At 36.5% G+C, this 22,199-nt stretch overlaps 1 protein-coding gene across 1 annotated transcript in view; it reads right to left on the bottom strand.

Moving 5' to 3' along the window:
- The window catches only part of psmd14 (proteasome 26S subunit, non-ATPase 14), a 103,557-nt gene that overhangs the window by 54,743 nt on the left and 26,615 nt on the right, over positions 1-22,199 (bottom strand). The gene's annotated exons all lie outside the window — the stretch shown is intronic.

Below are 22,199 nucleotides of genomic sequence, written 5' to 3'. Positions count from 1 at the left end.
AAAAAAATCACCTATTATTATAATGACATTTTATGGGAGGAAAAAATAAGGAATCACTTAAATGCCACCAAAAAGCACCTCAAAGAAATTGAATGAACAGCTAAATCCAAAATATACAATAACATTTTTAGGTCTTCAAAAAAAAAAAATGAAACCAACCAAAATTTGCATATGAACAGCTTTTAATTACAAATATGACAAAAGCACACATAATGCATTAAGAAAGTTGAATTTTGCCTGCTGATAGGATTTTTTTTTATTGAAAATCTGCTCTGCTCCCAAGTGGCCTAACAAAAGAAGACTTATTTTCAAAAGCAATGCAGATGGAGTCATAATTATTTACAAAGATGTCACTTGGACTATTTGCTGCATTAAGGTGCAAAATCCATCAACCAATGCTGATAATTTTTAGTAAATTGATTCCAATCCTTGCCTATAGGTTTGTTTTCCCATCACTGCACTAGTTTAAAAATTAAATCACACACACACATATATATACATATATATATATATATATATATATATATATATATATATATATATTCAATAAACATTTGTAGCTGTATGTCTGTGTGTGTGTATATATATGTATATATATGTATATATATATATATGTATATATATATATATATATACATACACACACACAGCTACAAATGTTTATTGAATATTGCAAACCCTAATCAAAATAACTAGATGTGATTTAAGAGCTACATTATTAAAACATTAAAAAATCATCTGCTTGGAAAATGGCTGCCAGTGTCCTTTATTGCCTCTTTCTCAGAAACCATGCTATGAAAATTCATTATCCAACTAAGTGACCAAACTCTGACATTACAGTAATAAAATCACAATAAAGGTTAATGTTAGTTTTTTAATGGGCAGGGTGGGGTGGGGGTCGGAGCTGGTTTCATACACAACCGTTCACGTTTAAATGTTAACAAGTGGGTCTGAGGTTAGTTGGCCACCCCATGCTAGACTTCCCGAGATGCATTCATGCCCCTTTCAGAGTTGGTTCGTGCTAGAGTAAGCTCTTGACTCCTGGGATCCTGAATTGAGTTAAGGATGTTTGAGAATGTTATGTTGGAATACTGTTAAAAAATTATAACCAAAAATAAAAAAAATGTACTAACACACTTGGATTGAGTAACCTTTTCCAATCCTTTAGCCTTAAGGCTGAAATGAGAATGTTGAAATATTACATTTATCAACATTTATACTGTTTTCAACACTGATTAAAAACTTTATACTTAATAATTAAATTTCTTTACAATCTGAACAAATTGCATGAGCTTAAGAAATAATGTGCCTCAGACTGAAAATTGTTGAGCTTCACTTAAAAAAAAAAAAAGATTTAAAAAAATGAAGATATCTGTGAAAATAATATGAACGAATACAATTTCAACCTCAGCAGAGTCACAATAGCACAAATCATTAAAGATAACATTTACAAGATATCTAAAAAACAATTAATGTAAATCATTGCTTAAGATGAAAAACAAGATGCTGTCCTGGCAGTATCAAATGCAAGGCAGAAACCAATCCTGGGTAGAACACCAAGCTACTACCAGGCACGCTCATCATCACGTTTATAATCACGTACAGGCCAATGTATACACCACCCAGATTGATTCCAAATGTATCCATCAACAGGAAAATTAGGTCTAATAAGGTGGTTTTGAAATTTGTAAGGAATTTTTTTTTTTTTTTTTAAACACAAGGCAACAAGCAATGCTGTGAACATAGTGGAATGCAGTTTTGCAACATGCTGCAAATTTTCATAAAATTTCACTGACAGGGGTAGAATCATAATAAATAAAGAGAGAGGGGTATACTGCACATGAAAGAAACCTCTCTCATTCAATGTGGAGAATGAGAACCAAATCTGTAAAAAGTGTGAACTTTACCAGGTGAGGTTCACAAGACACAGGCAAACTGTTTCTGATCTTGTTAAAAAGCTCAACAGCAAGATGGAAAATTGTCTTTTGGCATCAATAAGCCTGACTGAGTCATTCGACTCTGAAAATATATAACTGCAAAGACAATAACTTCCAAACTAAAGAACTCCATTCAACAGTGTGAAAAACTCTGGTTCATAGCCAAAAGCAAATAAACTTGAATCTCACTTGAAATCATGTACAGTATATTATTTGCCATGATCTTAGTCAAGTAACTTAATAAGATAACTAAATCCTTTATCCTGTAATTTAATTTGCTTGTAACAATCTAGATGTGGTGAACATAGGGCAAAAATGTATTTCACACTGGAATGTCTGCATTAAGGGCCAGTGGGGGATATGCCCACCAGATGTTGTGCAAAACAAGTAATATGTTTCTCTTAAGTAATCTTTTTTTATTTTCTATCATACATCCAAAGTAACTAACTATCTAGAATGCCAGGTGTTTCAAGCCAGTTTCCAGGTGAGGGGTCGATCAGTCGGTCCTGCAAACTTCTCTATACTCTAGGATAAGTATGTGCATGTGCCACCTGAACTTTCCAATTTGAAAATGGGCTCTTATCAAAAAGACTGTTGATACTTTTTTATCCCTGAAATTGCACATTTGCACTTTCAGTTTGAGCTTTTCCCAGTTGAGGCCATGAGGCATACACTAATGAAGAGACACTAAAAATCCAGCACAATTTACTCATCATTATCAGGAATGTATCTTTCACCGTTTTGGTTCAGCCAGGGTGAAAACTGATACAAATTTTTTTATTGAATTTGGCACGTTTAATCACTTAATGATGCTGACACGTTGCATTTGATCAACTAGGCTAAAAATGTTTTGCTGCCGATTTTTGTTTATACTGATGTTTTTCGCTTCATTGTCAATCAAAGCTGATGAGTTCCACTTGCCCAGGTAACGTTTTTCCATTGCTGCAATTTCCTGGTGAAACTGTTCACTATGTTCATTACTGACTGCACGAAGATCAGCAGGGATGAAGTCCTAGGGTGAAGGTAGAAAAAGAACCTTTAACATGTTGCATGTAATGTTTTTTATCCTTAAAGCACGTTCTAGTTTGGTGCTCTGCTGTTGCCAAAAACATTCTTAACATTCTTGAATGCTTCAGTGTGATTTCCTCTGACCACAGCAGCAGATCATCAGACTGCTTTGCATCGATGATGTGTCCAATTATTAGTCAGGTAAGTTAATGCAATGTTAGAGAATTCTGCACATGTACATGAAAACTTTGGTAAGTCTCCACTAGGCCTTTCATGCCAAAATGGTATTGAAATTTCAATATTTTCAGATATTCAGGAAATTACAATATTTCTAAAATTTCTCCCAGTTTCTTAAAATAAGCTGTATGATTCTGAGTAAGGTAGAACATGGTCTTAAAAGGTAAAATATTAATCTTGAAATTATTAAGGTTGGGTCAGTTTTAAAAATAAGCAGTGCACAAACTCTGGATTAACTTTATATGGACAACACAGTACACACAACAAGCTAGTGGCCCTAAATCAAAAAACTCTTAAGTGGGGCACAATAAGTCTTTAGGAGACGTGAAAACTAAGAGACAAGCTTATTTTTTCATTCTAATTACTACGTTAGGAACTGTTTACCCCAAGTCTAAGCAGCTAATGTGTCCAGATCTTCCAAAAAATCATATTGCTTGCAAGTTCTCTGCAGGCACCAGCCTTCTTGCTATTTGTTTAAGCGGCTTATAGTTGACAGTGTCATGTTAAGTCATTTAAATAGCCAAGAGATACATTAATTTTCAAAAATAAAAAATATGCAGTGAGTAACTGAATCCAGAATGGACTTCCTTGTTGTAACCCTTTCTACCAATCAAACATGATGCTATCTTCTGACATACATGTTAAATGTAAAAATAAGCTATATGCTCCTTCACTACATGGTATCCATCACTATCTAGCACATCAACATATCTTTATTTGCATGTGTGCAACAATTATTACTATTAATGTCATGTGTTTTGATGGTATTCATTCATGTTTTTAATGACTAAATTGAGTTAGAAAAATGATGTACAAGGGAACTTGTTCAGTGAAACAGGCTAGAAGTCCCAGGCAAAACATGTATTTTCTGAGAGGCAAAGATTGTAAAGTTCTTCCTTTGAATATTCGGCAGAAGAATAGTCATGGTCATTAGCAGAGTCAGTACATTCAAAATTCAACAGAATTCAATCTAAATGTTTCTCCATGTTATCACAATTGAATTGGAATCAAACCACAAAATGAAACATGACTGAAAAACACTTTGTTTTTGTTTTTTTTTTTTTTTACCTAAAATGCTTTTTCTTTTGGTTGTTGTTTGACTGTTAGTCTCTGACAAAGTCTTTCTTTCTTTCTTTGGAAGTTTGAACACTTTAATGTGCTTGCAGCCTTCTTTTATAATACAATCGACCTGGCACAGGTCTGCACCAGGTTGCCTGGCAACATACTATATTTATTCCCACCATCTATTTTCCCAAGCACTGGATTTTTTTTTTTTTTTACTTTTTCCAAACATCTACTGAACTGACAGTGGAGTAGCAGACTGTTGTTCAGGTAGAGCAGACTTTTTTCCTTTAGTTTTGAGGCAGTTGAGATACACATTAGAGTAACAGTCTTTCTGAATAGTTAAATCTGCGGTATAAAAATTTCCCACTGAGTTCATATCACACAAAATATATGCCAAACGTGTACTGTACACTGCTGTGCTATATTTGGTGACATTCACATTTGAAAAATTACCACAAGGTTGTCACTTTTCTGTAGTACAGTAATAGCAAATTAGGCATCATCCTTCTGTGGTGTACAATACATACATCAAACTGTTCTAAGCACATAGGAATTAATCTTGACATTGGATTCGATAAATGTGGATAATTTCCTTTTACTCTCTTATTTTGTGATTAAACTATGCCGCCAGATTTATCATAGGACCCTTGAAGCAGTTATTAAAAATATTTAAGCACAGCTGTTAAAAAAATAATCATCAGCTAAATTGACTAAATTTAGAGGACAGTTATTGGGGGTTTAGATGTAAGAGATGATGCTTTAGAATTCATACATTTCTGGAGGTTACTGGGAAACACAACCACCACCATTTATTATCTGTCATGGGTTTGAATTAAGAGTCACTGCTCAAAATGGTAGTATGTACAAATGAAGACCCAACACTGGTTTGAGGTTTAAACATAATCTGCCTGAGTAGAATTTAGACATGTTCACCACCATCTTCCCAAAATAATATACGACCACCCCACACTACACCCAGCTTAGGAGAGGCAATGAAATGTTACAAATACAACTAATTTTCCTATCTTCAGATTGATCTTTGGTTATATAGAAGGGCATTGCAATCTGATCATTTGAATGCTGTGTTAAATGTTTGAAAAGGCTGTAGGCCAACAGTAAAGCTTCAATTAAATTGGCGTTGCTAAAGTAACTACAGTATATTGAACCCAAAGGGGGCATTCATTTTGAATCTTCAGTGTTTACTGCATGAACAAAATATCAAAAACCATTATAAAATGGATAAAATTACATTAGAAAATGTTTTAACAACTCAAAACAAGAAGTTTGTAAACTATAATTAAGCTTAAAACACAACTTTTCTCCCATAATTTCCTGGTATTATGTGCTTTAATTGACTTTGGTTCAGATGAATGCATATATATTAATTTTGTAATTATCTAGAGACCTTAAAGACCTGCCTAATGGGAGAAACTGAAACTACTGTGCACAATGTACAGGAGTTAAGGTGATTTTTCTGGGCTAGCCTAAGAACAGTCAGTTGATAAATGCCTGAAGGGCAACATTTTATCTTATTCGTAGTGATTTTAATGACTGTTTATAAAAGACCAGCTACTTTTTAAGGGTTACCAAACTAGGGGGAGATAAAATAATCTAATAAACACACTTTCTATAATTGCATGGTAATACATAAGAATTATCTTTTGGTTCACACATACAATCTCAGCCTGCAAAGGAATAAAGGTGTTGTTTTATCCCAAAACATATGGTATATTACATGTTAATTTATCATCTATATTTACTCCATGATTATTTATTAATTAGATTCTTATTAATTTGAATGTACTAATCATGAGCTGAGTAAAGCATGCCCACAAATTGTTAAAACAGGAAATTGCATGTAAAAATACAGGAAAGTGGTGTCCTAGTCCAAACATTGGAAATGAAAAAAAAAACCACCTGCAAAAACAATTTATTTTAACATGCTTTGCACAAAATGTGTGTTAGAGCACTTAGCCTTTCAGCTAATAACTTACTCATAGTTAAAAACAATGTAAACGAGTCTGAATGCTTCTTCATGCAAAATCAAAACAATTATACTAGCAAACTTCAAATTATTTTTTTATAAACATGTAAATATCTGGATTTAATTTAACAGGTTATAGTGTCTTGCAGCCATACCTTTGAATTTTTTTCCACAATACTTGTACCAACATGATATTTAGTCCCTGTAATACATATTGTGACAGATAGGGGGCGCTATCGCTCTCTTGGAACCCCTGTCCACAACTCCAGGTACCAGGTAAAAGTCCAAACTTTGATTTTATTAAATCTCCACAGTGCACAAAGCACCCTCTCCTCCACTATACTCATACAAATAAACACAATAACTACAATAAACAATCCTCCGACTCCCAGACACGTTGCCCCCTTCCACCCAGCTCAGCTCTCCGTCTGGGAGCTCTCATAGTCCTTTTATATTCCCTGACCCGGAAGTGTTCCCAATCCCCAGTCCATGTGATCTTGTATTACTTTCGGGTCAGGTAAAAAGTCCTTTTCTTCACCCCGGAAGCATGTCATTCCCCTTGTCTATGTTTGCTTCCGGGGCGTAGGGAAAATATCCGCTGTTCCTCCCTGCAGCATCTCCTAGTGGCCCCCACGGTATCCAGCAGGGCTGCGTATAAAAACTGCAATGTCTATGATGCCCTGGCAGGTCTTCGGGGAACCTCCATACTGCAGGGAGGGCTCCACCTGGCGGCTTGGGGGTATTGGCCGGGATAAATGGCCGGCCATACACCACAATATCTAGGCTCCTTTCAAATTCATACTCACTCAAACTTTATTCAAAAGAAAACTATCACAAGGCACTTCACATAACAAAAAATAAAATTTTTAAAGACAAAATAACTACAACGGCTTTCAAATAAGTTACAATTACAGACTTTAAGTGTTCAAAATTAAAAAACAGAACAGTGTAATGAATAGCAGTTTTAAGAACTTTTAAAATATCTATTATAATAAAGGCAATTACAATCCAAGTCAATTTGAGGGAGCAGTTATATACCTGTCAAAACAAAAGAAAATATGCTCATATTTCATGCATGAAATAATTTACTTTAAACAGTCAAAGTACTATAATGGATAATACCACAAATTATATAGTGTTTTAAATGATCACAATTGCATGGATAACTAGGAAATATTAAGTCTGCAGCAATGATTACTGTAATCTCTGTTCATGATGTTTTCTATTAATAGGAAAGCATGCACTAAAGTTTAAAGTTGAAGTCAACATTATTGGCACCCTTTCAGTTTAGGTTTCATCATGTACAATATCTCTTGAAAAAAGTGGGCAATGAAACAGCATTGGCCTACATATATAACCTCCTTGTGTTTGACACAGAGCAGCAAAGGATCAAATGATGATGAAAAAGGAATTGCGTGGAAAAGTATACAAAATCAAAAAAGAAAATCCTGTCAAGATACAATTATTGACATGATACTAAGAAGACTCAATCAGTCTGATTAGAAGAATGAGATTCTCATAAGCCATATTCGTAAAATTCACAGTTGTCACACTAAAGAGTAAACCTATTTTTGGTTAACCAGCAATAGATAGCATTTACTCCAACCCTTTCACTTCCAAAAATTGATTGTAGTGATGAAGAAATACAGTGCATCCGGAAAGTATTCACAGTGCATCACTTTTTCCACATTTTGTTATGTTACAGTTTTATTCCAAAATGGATTAAATTCATTTTTTTCCTCAGAATTCTACACACAACACCCCACAATGACAACGTGAAAAAAGTTAACTTGAGATTTTTGCAAATTTATTAAAAATAAAAGAACTGAGAAAACACATGTACATAAGTATTCACAGCCTTTGCCATGAAGCTCCAAAATGAGCTCAGGTGCATCCTGTTTCCCCTGATCATCCTTGAGATGTTTCTGCAGCTTAATTGGAGTCCACCTGTGGTAAATTCAGTTGATTGGACATGATTTGGAAAGTCACACACCTGTCTATAGAAGGTCCAACAGTTGACAGGTCATGTCAGAGCACAAGCCAAGCATGAAGTCAAAGGAATTGTCTGTAGATCTCCGAGACAGGATTGTCTCGAGGCACAAATCTGGGGAAGGTTACATAAAAAATTCTGCTGCTTTGAAGGTCCCAATGAGCACAGTGGCCTCCATCATCCATAAGTAGAAGAAGTTCGAAACCACCAGGACTCTTCCTAGAGCTGGTTGGCCATCTAAACTGAGCGATCGGGGGAGAAGGGCCTTAGTCAGGAAGGTGACCAAGAACCCGATGGTCACTCTGTCAGAGCTCCAGAGGTCCTCTGTGGAGAGAGGAGAACCTTCCAAAAGGACAACCATCTCTGCAGCAATCCACCAAACAGGCCTGTATGGTAGAGTGGCTAGATGGAAGCCACTCCTTAGTAAAAGGCACATGGTAGCCCGCCTGGAGTTTGCCAAAAGGCACCTGAAAGACTCGCAGACCATTAGAAACAAAATTCTCTGGTCTGATGAGACAAGGATTGAACTCTTTGGTGTGAATGCCAGGCATCACGTTTGGAGGAAACCAGGCACTGCTCATCACCAGGCCAATACCATCCCTACAGTGAAGCATGATGGTGGCAGCATCATGCTGTGGGGATGTTTCTCAGCGCCAGGAACTGGGAGACTATTCAGGATAAAGGGAAAGATGACTGCAGCAATGTACAGAGACATCCTGGATGAAAACCTGCTCCAGAGCGCACTTGACCTCAGACTGGGGCGAAAGTCTATCTTTCAGCAGGACAACAACCCTAAGCACACAGCCAAGATATCAAAGGAGTGGCTTCAGGACAACTCTGTGAATGTCCTTGAGTGGCCCAGCCAGAGCTCAGACTTGAATCCGATTGAACATCTCTGGAGAGATCTTAAAATGGCTGTACACCGGCGCTTCCCATCCAACTTGATTGAGCTTGAGAGGTGCTACAAAGAGGAATGGGCGAAACTGGCCAAGGATAGGTGTGCCAAGCTTGTGGCATCATATTCAAAAAGACTTCAGTCTGTAATTGCTGCCAAAGGTGCATCGACAAAAGTACTGAGCAAAGGCTGTGAATACTTACATACATGTGATTTCTCTCTCTTTTTAAATAAATTTGCAAAAACCTCAAGTAAACTTTTTTCATGTTGTCATTATGGGGTGTTGTGTGTAGAATTCTGAGGAAAAAAATGAAATTTAATCCATTTTGGAATAAGGCTGTAACATAAAATGTGGGAAAAAGTGATGCATTAACTCGGAGAAACAAATGTGCCCTTTCAAAAGCCAATTCCAGCAAAGGAAGAAAAAAATATGAAAGTGTGAAATGCCCTATTACAGTAAAATTAGACTCACCTACGATAAATTCTCACAAGGCATGAATTAACCAATGAATGATGGCTTTAATGATTCCCTTCACTTCAATGAAAGCTATCTGAAACTGTCAAAACTATAATCACAAAACATAAAAAATACAAAAGGGAGCAAGGACATTTCCAGAGACCTTGGAATTTCTCTTTCCACAGTACACAATCCTACTCAAGGTCATAAATATCCCAGGACATGGTTTGGAAAAGGGAAGTTTTATCAAAAATGTCTTTGATCTGGTGAAAAAAAATCCAACTCCAAAGACCTTAAAGATGACCATAAGTGACACTTTCGATCATTTTCATTTGCCAGACACTAAACTGAGAAGGGCTTTGTCTTACGGTTAAATAGGTGAAGGATCCATAACGTTATGTTCTTCTTTGTGGCCTCTGCAACTGGAAAGCTTTGAATTTATTAAGTGAACAATGAAATCTGAGTAATACTATGACACAACAGAAAGGAATGTGTTATCTTGTGTCAGTAAACTAGGTAAGTGTCAAAGATTATAGAGTATCGGCACTATGGCCAAAAACACAAATCCTGGAGCCCACTGAAAACGTTTGGAACAAGCTGCTGGTAAAAGACCCTGTAATCATTCAAGAGTGAGAAGAAACTGCCAGTGAAGAGTAGGAGAAACTACCAGCAGAAATGTGTAAGCATACTGATAGCTACAAGAAATGTTTGGAGGGGTCATTACTGCCAAGGATTTTGCAAAGAAATATTAGGTGAAGCATGCTTTTAATACCATCCTTATTTTCTTTTTCTTCTGTGAAATAGCTATATGTAAGCTGAACAAAATCTTTTGTATAACTTTGGACATCCTATTAAAATATTCTAATGCCCGTGGATTACGTTCATCGGACGCTAAGTTACTCACTGTACCCAAATACAGGTTAATAACTATGGGTGGCAGAGCTTTCAGAGTGACAGCCCCTAAAACTTGGAATACTCTCCCTCTCAGCCTTCGCATGGAAAAGTCTATTATTAATTTCAAACATCTGTTAAAAACACATCTCTTCAATGAGTATTATTCTTCATGTATGTAATTTCTACTGTCTTCTATTGAATTGTAAAGTGTCCTTGAGTGTATGAAAGACACTACATAAATAAAACATATTATTCTAATGATGAAACATTAATCCATTTCCAATTATTTCTGAAGATATTGTAAGACGATATACTAAAAATCCAATGGTGCCAATAAGGTTGACAATAACTATTTGAAATAGCCCAAAACCAAAATTAGTAGTTACTGTGCATTCTGGGATAATGTTTCCCAGGCACATTTAAATTATTTTCAAAATATTCAAGACTCATTACTTCATTGGATTATCAAACAATGAAATTCTGCAATGTGAGGTAAACAAAAGAATTAAAGTAACAGTATAGACAGGATACTATTTTAGAATCTCATGTTGTTCGGTAAGCAGAAAACTCTTTTTTGGAGTTGCATTTTTTAATTTCCTATAGCTCTGAACTCCCTGACCTATTGCTTTTAATGTATCCTATGACATCAGTAAATGATATTTAACTACCTATTGTGTGTGAGATGGGGTCATCTGGAGAGAATTTGTTCTCAATCTTCAATCTATTTATACATATTGCAAAGATGAGTGACTCGCTCACTCACTCATCAATGAACACACTATGTTCCATTTAGCTAAAAAGCTGAAATCGGCAGAACAGTACACCTAGGGCTGTAAGTATTCACTAAAAAGGGACTTTTCAATATATCAATATTTAGGGATTTAAATTTTTTTTAAAAAATCTCAAAAATGCTTTAACCGACTTGATTGAAATTTGGTTACATAATAGAACAAAGAAAATTAGACGACATTTGCTTTTTATTTGTTGTTAATCTGTTCTGAATAATGCTCCAGAAGGAGGGACATTCTAACGCACAATGTTCCACTTTGCACCAACAGTGACTGTACAGAAAAATGGGGTGTACTGGCTTATGCAAATGAATGCCAACTGAAGAACCAAAGTGAAAAGAGGACCGTTTGGGGAAGCTGAAAGAAGAAGCAAGTGCTCGCCCGGTGCTGTGGCTGTGAGCACAGTTAATTTCACACAACTGATCCAGTAAGAAAGTTATTTAATATACTGTATATTCCACCCTCCTTCCCTCCCACCTTGTGCAACTGCCACTGTGTAGTCTATAATTCCCATCAGGCAGTGCGCTGTTCCATGAAGATTTCGTTAAGTTTTAAATGAGAGTTTTGATAAAAGCAGCATGTCATCAAAGGTAGCATCTGCTGCGTCGTTTTTTTTTTTTTTTTTTTTTTTTTTATTTCAAGCACTTTGGGATAATAACTTCACTGTTTATATTAGACCAGTCTTTCTCTACCTTTATGACCCTGGAACCCTGTTTTTACCATTTTAAGTTCCTTGAAAACCCATAGACAGCATCTGAAGAGCGGAGTTTCCCCGTCATGAATTTGCTATTGAAAACCTCACACGCGAAACTCAGCTGTTTTGCTTATCATTACCTATTATTTTTCTATTCCCCTCCAAAGTGAGATTCAGGCATCTGGACAGTATTGGCATGATGCACTTGGCCAGGCACACACTTCATGACACTACATTATTGCTTTGCAACCTCCCCCACCATAACTATTCATCTATGAGGGGGGCGAAAGCTTTAAATTCGTCAAAGATTTTGATGTCCGGTTTTCAGCGAATCGATGTTATAGGGTACCTTGATACCAAAAACATTGATATCTCAATGATGGTTCTGTGTGCGGGTGTCTGTGTGTCACAGTTTCTCGAGGATCTCTAGGGCTAAAACGGCTGGACAGAAAAATACCAAACTGGAAGCTTAAGCTGTTATGAGATGATAATGTGCTGATTAGTTTTTGAGCCAAATAGTGCAAGAGACAGGGGCACTCTAGAAGAACCCTCAAATAAAGTCAATCTGCAATTAATTCTGAATTCTGCTCATCAATTGCTAATGTAATGACCTATTTTATGATCAGAAAGATCAGCATCAAAGTAGTAAATAATTACTGAAATATTACAGAACACTTCGGGAAACTTAGTTCCTAGAGCACAAAGCCTATGGACGCTCACATCCATTTTTTTTTTCATCAGTGCATAGCCTTATAATTTTGAAAACACTGCATATCATCAAGTTCATAATACCAATCAACAATCAGTGTTAAGTGATTTTTGAAGTTAAAAAAAGAAAAAAGCAAATTAACTGATGGAGACAAGCCACAATTAAACAGAATGAAGCATCATTTTTTTCTATAGCTGATGGAGATGCTGTTTCTCAGAAGGTGATAAGAGAACAGGATGGGGCTTTTGAGGGAGTAAAAGCAATTACTAACTGTTGTTGTTGGACATTTATTCAAACCCACTGTACACTGAGGTAGTAGAGATTAATTTTTGCCTCTGATGATAATGGAGGGTCGAGATTTTTAACAGTTTTTAGCTCTGAAACAATTGACTTTAAATCACTTCTTAATACTGCTATTGGCGATATCCTTTAATATGAAGTTCTGCTGCAATCTATTTCACACCAGTACCACTGAGGACTGCATGTTAATATGTTCAACAGTAAGCAGCTCAAGTTAATTAATATTATTTAATATCTCTTTTTTAAAAAAAAACAAAACAAAAAAGAAACACTAACATACTGTGTGCAGAAAACTACAGTCAGCCTGTGTAATTCACAGTTTTACAATTCACGGATCCACCTATTAGCGGGTTTCTCAACAATAATTAAATAGAAATTACTTTGTGAATTTTGGAAGTAGTAAATAGGAAAGATGTTATTCCCACAATTCTGTGCGTTTGACTTGAAGATCTGCCTGTCTCCTCATTCACTGACAGACAGACCAGGCTTTAATTCAAATGCACAACACTATGGGAGTGACATCTCTCGTTTACCATGAATGCCGACTTTCCAGGAAGTAGCTGTTAATAATATATAAACATGCAAACATTTTGCTCATTTTAACCATATAAATGGATATCAGGCATATGGATTATGCAAAGCAAGTCACATGAGAGATGTTTTGCATATTTTGTTGTTGTCCAGAATTATCCACCACTGGCGATGCTGAGTTTGAAAATTGCAATTTCTTGGCAACCATTACAAACTACATGGGTTAAGAAATATATTTAAAAAATATAATCTTGGGTGGAGTATTCCTTCAACAAGTTGACAGTAAGGTATATCAAGAAGAAGAAAAAAAAGAGTAGGAGATCTGTTAAGCTGATGCTCCAGCTACACCAGTGAGCACAAACACTGTATGTTACTGTTGCAACTCACAGGAAAGTATACAGTACAGTAATTTCATATTGTTTTACGTTTTTGGTGTTATATGCATAACAACTGTATTATCTAAATTTTTTTTAAATCAACTGTATATTATTGGAACAGTACAGTATCAGCACATTTTTGTATTTGTAGGGGTTTTGCGCGCCAAAACACCATGAATCACAAGGGATAACTGTACTTAAGTATGGAGTACTTCTGATTCATCTGATTAACCAAACGCACTATTACAGAGGCCCATTGATTTCCCAGGCGAACCTGACTAATAAAGCTAGTTTGCATTTATAAAACAAACTTAATCTAACAGGGCTGTCAAAAACTGGGTCACTACTTAGAATAGTTTGGTTTTTTTTTTTCAGAAAAGTAAGAACACGTCACCAAATTAATTAATGGCATTTAACTCTCACAGAAACTTTTAATGATGAAAAACCTAAAGTACATTAGTGAATAGGTATAACTGGGGGACCCAAAATGCATAGTAAATTACTTACTATACAATAGCAGCTTACATTAAACTTCTACATATCGAATACTCACTTTCACTTTTTATTGAATACAATTATGTATTTTAATAAACTCATTTATTGCACCGGAAACTAGTGACATGTGGCAGTTTGATTAGGCATGCAAGTCAGAATTTTACTGTACTCTATACACATGACAACATTACTACAAGTAATACATGCAAGTGCACCAATGATTTGGCATTTTGGAACACTGTGACTAAGGGAAGGTAGCAGGCGAGGTCTAGAACTTCAGGGGAAAAATATTCTTAAAGGGCTAAACTTGTCAGGCTGTGATATAAAATGGTGGCAGACAAAGGCTTTGGCTGGAAGACGCCCCACTGCTAACCACGACTTCTGAACTGCACAATGAGCCTTTCCAGCAGTGCTTGAAACATTTAGCATAACACTTGTTAACACATGGGCTATTGCAGTTTACAGGAATTTCTTCAACCTTGCCATTTGAAACCTTACAATTAGGATCTGTTACATACAATATGTTCACTTATGTGTGTTAATGGATACAAAATGTAATGGAATTCACTACATTAGATATTCACAACGTTTTGACTACAGGAAATCAAGGATGTATAATTAATTAACCATGTAGATGTGTGGTACACTGCCATCAGAAAGACATATTTTAAGACATGCTGAAATAAGATGTGCAATAATGCAAAACTCCAGGCCTTCACTTAAAATGTTGAATTTTACCATTCCAAATGTGTCTGAAAGTCTTAAGTGCTTGCCTTGAACTGCTCTAGCAGTTATTTATACATGTCAAGTCTTAAATAAGAAAGTGTGATAAAATTAGCCTGTCTTGATGAAAAATAAACAAACAATGGAGTTTGCAACAGAAAACAATTCCAATGGTACACTCACAACAAACGCCTTTAAATTTAGGATAATCATTGCTATACTGTAGTTCTGCCTAATTGTCTAAACATAAAATAAAGAAATAATGTATAACATTTACCAAATTATACATATTTATCATTTTAGATAAATGCTCGAAGCATGCCTATAAAAGCTATATTGCAAATTTAATTGATAGAATAAGAACATTGTTGGACATTACAAAATGTGCATTTTGTGTACATTTGTTTTAAATTAATCATTGTGAAATAAAGTAAGGAAATAAGTGCTATATTCATGTAGACTAATGACACCTCAGTGTATCAGCCACAGGTTTCTGTAGCATTTTTCTTCTTGTGGACATGGGGTGACAGTGGTGCCCTACATTAAGTCTAATTGATATTCCTACTTAGTAGATGCCTTTGGCAAGAAAGTAAAAAATGTAAGAAAAATGTAAAGCAGGGAACCATATCTATGTTTGCAAAAGAATAGATGAAAAACTATCAATATAATAGAAAAACAGTTTGCCGACAGCTGATAATATCATTACAGCGGTAAATATTTCTAAGTTGAATAAACAGAAGGATAACTAAGCAGCCCCAATGGATAGCTTGTTCCATAGCTTAGGAGTAAGAACTGAACAGCAGCAAACATTATTGTTTATACAACGAAAGGAGCCACTGTTAGTTCACTGGGCCAAATCAAAAAGAAAATGTCTTTAAACACTGACGGACAACAGACTGGAAGTGGTAAGGATCATAGTCATGCAAGGACTTGTAGATCAAGACAAGATGTTTAAACCTGACCTGAAGTTAACTGGGAGACAGTGGGGAGACAGGGAGAGAGAGAGAGAGAAGCAAGGGAGTAGCGGGACCAAATTGTTGGAAGGGCTCTTTAGGAGTTAGAAGGTTTGAAGGGCAGTTTCCAGGAGACCTGGCATTATATCGTTGTGAAAGTCCAGCCCTGAGAGACTGAAAGAACAAGAGCCTAACCAAAGAGCTAAGGCGGAGAAATAATGAAGACATGCTGGATCTTGTGAATACTGAGAAATAAGCAGCAGGACTAAAGAAAGGTAACACTTTAAAAGAAGAAACAGACACTATAGCATATGTGACTCTCTCTACTAAGAGTCATATGATCAGTGAATTCATGCTTACAGAAAGGTCTAGACCTGGGTGGGTAATGTCGGTCCTGAAGAGTCGCAGTGGCTGCAGGTTTTTGTTCCAAACCAGTTTCTTAATGAGAAGTCAATTACTGCTAATGAAGCATTTATTTCTTATGTGAGATTTTGATGCTTCATTTTAGTGGTCTCCCTTGTTAAGGTTCCCCACCCTTAATTGCTTATTTCAATCTTAAACAGCTGCATTCATTGTTTTAATGGCTCCTTATTAGCAAAAAGATGTAAATGAAAAAGCAGTCAGCAGTTCACCATGTAGCTTGTTTCGATTTACATCTCTGTGTTCATATGTATGTACGATTTGATTTATTAAAACACTTAATAGAAAATGTGACAGACTGAAAATTCTGTTTTAGGCTTCAAATCATTTTGATGGTATCCTTGGAAAAGAAAAATAATCTATGATATAAGAACCTTACATTGCAGACTACCAAGCCATAAAATTAAATAAGGTTCGAGATTGGAAAGGATTGGTTTATAATTAAGTAATTGGGTTGGAATGAAAACCTGTAGCCACAGTGGCTCTCCAGGACCAACATTGCTCACCCCTGGTCTAGACAAATGGCAGGTAAATATAAGACCTGGGGCCTCATGTATAAACGGTGTGTAGGTACAGAAATGTTGCATACGCCCATTTCCACACTGACATTGCAATGTATAAAAACTAAACTTGGCATAAAGCCACGCACATTCACACGGGAGCACAATCCATTACGTACAAACATTTTCTGCTCAGTTTTGCAAACTAGCTGCACCCAGCATCAAAGCAGTTCTACTGTTCCCGTGTGGTTTCCCTTTCTTTGTTAGATTCACATCCCTGACACGGCTTTATCAAATACACTGAAATTAACCACATACATTTAAGGCATCTGACTGTAATGAACCTGTAACAATATAACTGAATAACTGGTCCACTGAATGGCCAAACTATTCCAAAAGCTACAGCTGCTTTAGCGTTGTTATGTTCACTGCACAACTCAAGAGTATTTTAACCCACTGTATCTGAGTGTGGAATCACAGTTGTGCAGCAGCCGATTGGAAAGCTCTATGCCGGACTGTAACAAGAGTGCAGAGGATTAATCGGGATACAGCAATCAGCCAGCACATTCGGCAAATGCTTCAGAGCCTTTCCTGTAAGGACCTTGCAGTTCAGAAAACAGCTTCATCCCAAGAACTATAAACATACTCAATCAGTCCATCAAGTGTTCCTGGCAAAGCAACTCACTGTAAACTTGCACTACAGTTGTAATATTGCACAACCTAAGCCACTTTATGATCCATGTGCACTATATGTACATGTATATTGCACTTATGATTTCATATTGTATATTTTGCATTGTTTTTATTGTATTATTGTTATTTTATCATATTATAGGAAAAAAAATTTATGGAGGATCTGAATATTGAAACTCAATGTACTATACAGTAAAAATACAGGAATTCAATTCAGTTTCTTAAAAGTTCTGAAGAATCAGCGCTCTAGGTTTATAGATGGCTTGACATTTATTACAGAGCTTGTTGTGTGGCGACTGGCTACAAAGAGAAAGAAAAGGAAGGACAGGAATTGCCATATGGAACTGTTTTATTTTTTCATTTTCAGTTTTCACTGTTTTATTATTCCTTGATTCATAATTAGGTTTTTAATTTTTTTTTTTTTTAAATACTGTAAGTAGCAACAGCTACAACAAAACAAACAATAATGAAATGGCACTTTACATTCCTTTTAATGAAACACAATACTAGCACAACTGAACCTTATTTTGCAGTTCCATTTATCTGGCAGGAGCCCAGATCCTCCATGATGCTGTATGCTGAGACTGCAGCAGAACAGTGAGGGCCATCCAGAATTGTAAGAGTGGTTACTAGTTTGATGCATCCTTCTGAGATGAAGGTTAACTTCACTTTTAGGATCTAGGATATTTGTTATAGCCAGAGCTGATATGTTCTCGGCCAGAAAACTTTTTGTAGAGGTTAATATTTTCAGCAAGGTAACCTAGTGATTCGTGTTTCCTGCCTTGGGGGTTCCTGGCAGGCTTCTTGAGGAAGGCAGACTTTACCCACATCACTAGTAATACAGCCTCACTAAAGTATTTCTAGTGCTGCCAGGTCTCTCCCACCAAACTGATGACATGACACAAGCAAGTAAAATGTACATTGTTAGGCATAACCCCTTTTAAAACTTCCTGGTATGCTTTCAGACAGTATGATGCATTGTCTGTTGTGAAGGGACTGAAGTGCTGCCTGTGAAAAGGTGGAATAGTTGCTGCTCTCCATAAAGAGAACATCTGCCAAAAAGTACTGGTATTTAAATTGTTCAGAGAGCTGTAATATAATGAACGTAATGTATTCTGTGTCCTTTCGGCTGTATCACTTGATCAACATACTTTTGTTGTTTATACCACTGCTTAAGCCAACAAATAGCACATTTTTCCTTGCCTCCACTTTGCATTTGCTGAAATTCTTCCTCCCCACATGCTTTTGCCATTGTCTTCTAACAAAACGCTGAACGAAGGTGATATTTATATTGATTTGCATATTAAAATACGCTAAATTATGGGAGGAGTCGGGGTTGGGGGCAGGCACATAAACATGCATTACTTTTCATACTGACCGGAATTTATGGAGCTGAAGTCTGTGGAAGTTGGCTTATGCACGATTTTGTGCATCTGAATTTATTGTGCATACGCATATTTCCACCTTTGTCCATAGGCCTTGTTTTAGTGTGAATTCTATGCACAGTGTTATTAAACTGTTGGACAACCTCTGCAGTATGTCAGATATAGTATAGGTAATCTTGTAAAAAAAAAAAATCAAGCACTATTAAAACTAATGAGCTATAAAGGACAGAATTATTACAAGGTATTGTTATTTGCAGGCAAGTAGCAAAACACCTCTCTTCTGCAACATGATTTTAGATGAAGGGCCTGAGAAATCAGGCTGTTACTGACGAAGCAAAAATCGTTGGAGCAAAAGACGCACCAAAAGGTCTTCACCTGAAATGAAGGCTGTAGGATTTAGAGGATATGCAAACAGAGTATATAGTTTTATTGCAATAAAACAATAACGTGGACTCAACCCAATTCAGCCAAATCGAGTCGAGCCTCGATCAATCCAAAAATTACAGTTTATATTATCATTTCTTATCACTCTGACCTTGCTCAAAACAGCTCATTCACTGCTCATTCTGACTCCTTTTTCTGTAGCTGGCCTGTCACATTCTTTGATTATAACCACTATTATTTTTAGCTTTTGTTATTGGTCTCTATCTTTCTACTTTGATTATTTTCTAGTCGGCCTGGAGTTTACAGATATTCCCCCTTTTCCACCCTTGGGCAGTCTTATCTTATCACTTCCCTTCCTTGGTCTTCAAGCTAGTTTATATTGGTGGCCAATATATATGGCATGTGCCTTTATTTAACCATTTACTTAATATACCTGACTTGCATTAGTACTTGCACTAAGGTTAATGCTTATATCCATCCATCCATTATCCAACCCGCTATATCCAAACTACAGGGTCACGGGGGTTTGCTGGAACCAATCCCAGCCAACACAGGGCTCAAGGCAGGAAACAAACCCCAGGCAGGGTGCCAGCCCACCGCAGGGCGCACACACCCACCCACACACCAAGCACACACTAGGGACAATTTAGGATCACCAATGCACCTAACCTGCATGTCTTTGGACTGTGGGAGGAAACCGGAGCAACCGGAGGAATCCCACACAGACACGAGGAGAACATGCAAACTCCACGCAGGGAGGACCCAGGAAGTGAACCCGGGTCTCCTTACTTACATTGTTGCTGTTACCCAGAACTCAAAGACTTAAAGTAGACAGATAGTTGTATACCATTTGAAATGGGGTATAAGGGCAAACCAAACAACTCAAGAGAAAACTCAATTAAAAGAGGGTATAATCTATTGAGAACAGAATGTATTTCTCAATGTATGATGGGTAGATTACATTTTCTTTGTAATATCCACACTAATATCCAAACCTCTAAATAAGTACCCTGCTGTGCAGTGTACAAGTTTGCTCATATTGTTGCCTACTTCTCTTGGATAATAAATGTAATATATTGTAGAGAAATAATGACAGTATAAATGCAAGCAATCATCTATTTCTTAAGCCCACGTAACTCAACTAAAAGGTTTCAGGGATCACAAGGCAGCAACCACCAAGGCTTGTATTGCATTTTGGGATTGTAAGAATTAAATAATTTATTGTAATTTACAATTTATTATAATAAAGAAGGAAAATCCAGATGCTCCATCAAGACAAATGGTAAGAGAAAAGCTGTGGGTGTCCCAATCATGATAGACTTTTATTTACATGTGCTTATGTTATTAGACATTGCCGTCATTATTTTAGTAACCCTAAAAGCCCATAGGCAAACAATTTTGAAAACTGCCATTTAAGTGAAACGGTTGTTTTTACTAAATGTTGCCCATCTTCCTGCTAGCATTGTGAATTTTTTATTTTTGGTAAGCTCACTCATTGTACAGTAATTTATGATATGGTAGTTAAAAGCAAAGCTCAGCATCAGTTTTAACATGATATTCTGATTCATAAAAGAAAGCCTCAATGGCCATGACACTTGATCTACCTGTGGTTAGACAAGCAAACCACCCAAATGTAGTTGATAAAATAAATGATTAACAAAATTCTGAAATTATTTCCTAGGGCTGTCAAAATAGCCGAACATTAAGATTTTAATATTAAAAGTAAAACATATTCAAACTTAGCTTAATGGTTCTGCGTTACATATATGTTTATATTTTTATACTTTACTATGGGAATGACAGGAGTGGTGGGAAAAGCATGTACAAAAGCCAGACCATCTACGCAGGGTGGGAGGGGGGAGATACGTAATCAGATGACTGTTATGTAAATAGAAGGGACAATGAAATCCTGCCTATAAAAGGGAAGCATCTACATCTGGTCTTCAGTCTACACCTGATGGCTGGGTATGCAAGTCCTTAGTGAAGCATAACATCAAACCATGATAAGGTGCTTAAATCCTTATAAGCCAATGTGCGCTGGCACCACACTTCAGTAATTATTTTTTTATTTTAAAATCAGTAGTCACAAAATAATGCATTCAGGAAAATATGAAAGAGGAACAGATTATCAACAACATCCCTAAAAAGGTTCATGAAACCCACACTTACCTACCTGAGACTGCCCTGTAAAAAGTGTTTGATACCATATTAAAAATTACTGCTGCCCACACAAACTGTACAGAGAGGCCTGACAGACATAGCAAGCCCCAGGAGACAGAAGGAATATGAAAAGTGGAAAATCAGGAATTAAGATTAGTGGAGTGGCACGGATCCCTCACCAGCCAGCTCTGAACCAATTGCACAGCAGTTGGCCACATTTCTATGTTGGAGCTGGATAATCCAGTGATCTGTGCCACTGAAAGTTCAAGCAGAGTAAGGCCGGGTTTATACTTCAAGCAACACAATGTGTGCCTAGCGGACGCTACTGCAATGCAAGTGTTGTACTGTTTATACTTGCGTGCGTACTTTATGTAAAGCTGGAAGATTCCACCAGCTGGCAGTGTGAGATATTATCATGGTGAGAAAACATCCGGCTTCACCGTGTTCTGAATTGCCTGAAACATCCATTAAATTCCGAGAACACCTTGTCACAATATCTCTGAAAAGGATGTTTAATGATTACATCCATCAATCCAGGAATGCACCCATTCCAGCAAGCATCTGGTGTGAGACAGAAACAATTCCTGGATGGGGCATCAGCTCATCACATGGTGAACACA

The sequence above is a fragment of the Polypterus senegalus genome, chromosome 6 (genome assembly GCF_016835505.1).
Source record: "Polypterus senegalus isolate Bchr_013 chromosome 6, ASM1683550v1, whole genome shotgun sequence".
Taxonomy (NCBI): domain Eukaryota; kingdom Metazoa; phylum Chordata; class Cladistia; order Polypteriformes; family Polypteridae; genus Polypterus; species Polypterus senegalus.
Note: the sequence above shows the minus strand (reverse complement) of the source record. Positions and strands in the feature narration are given on the sequence as shown.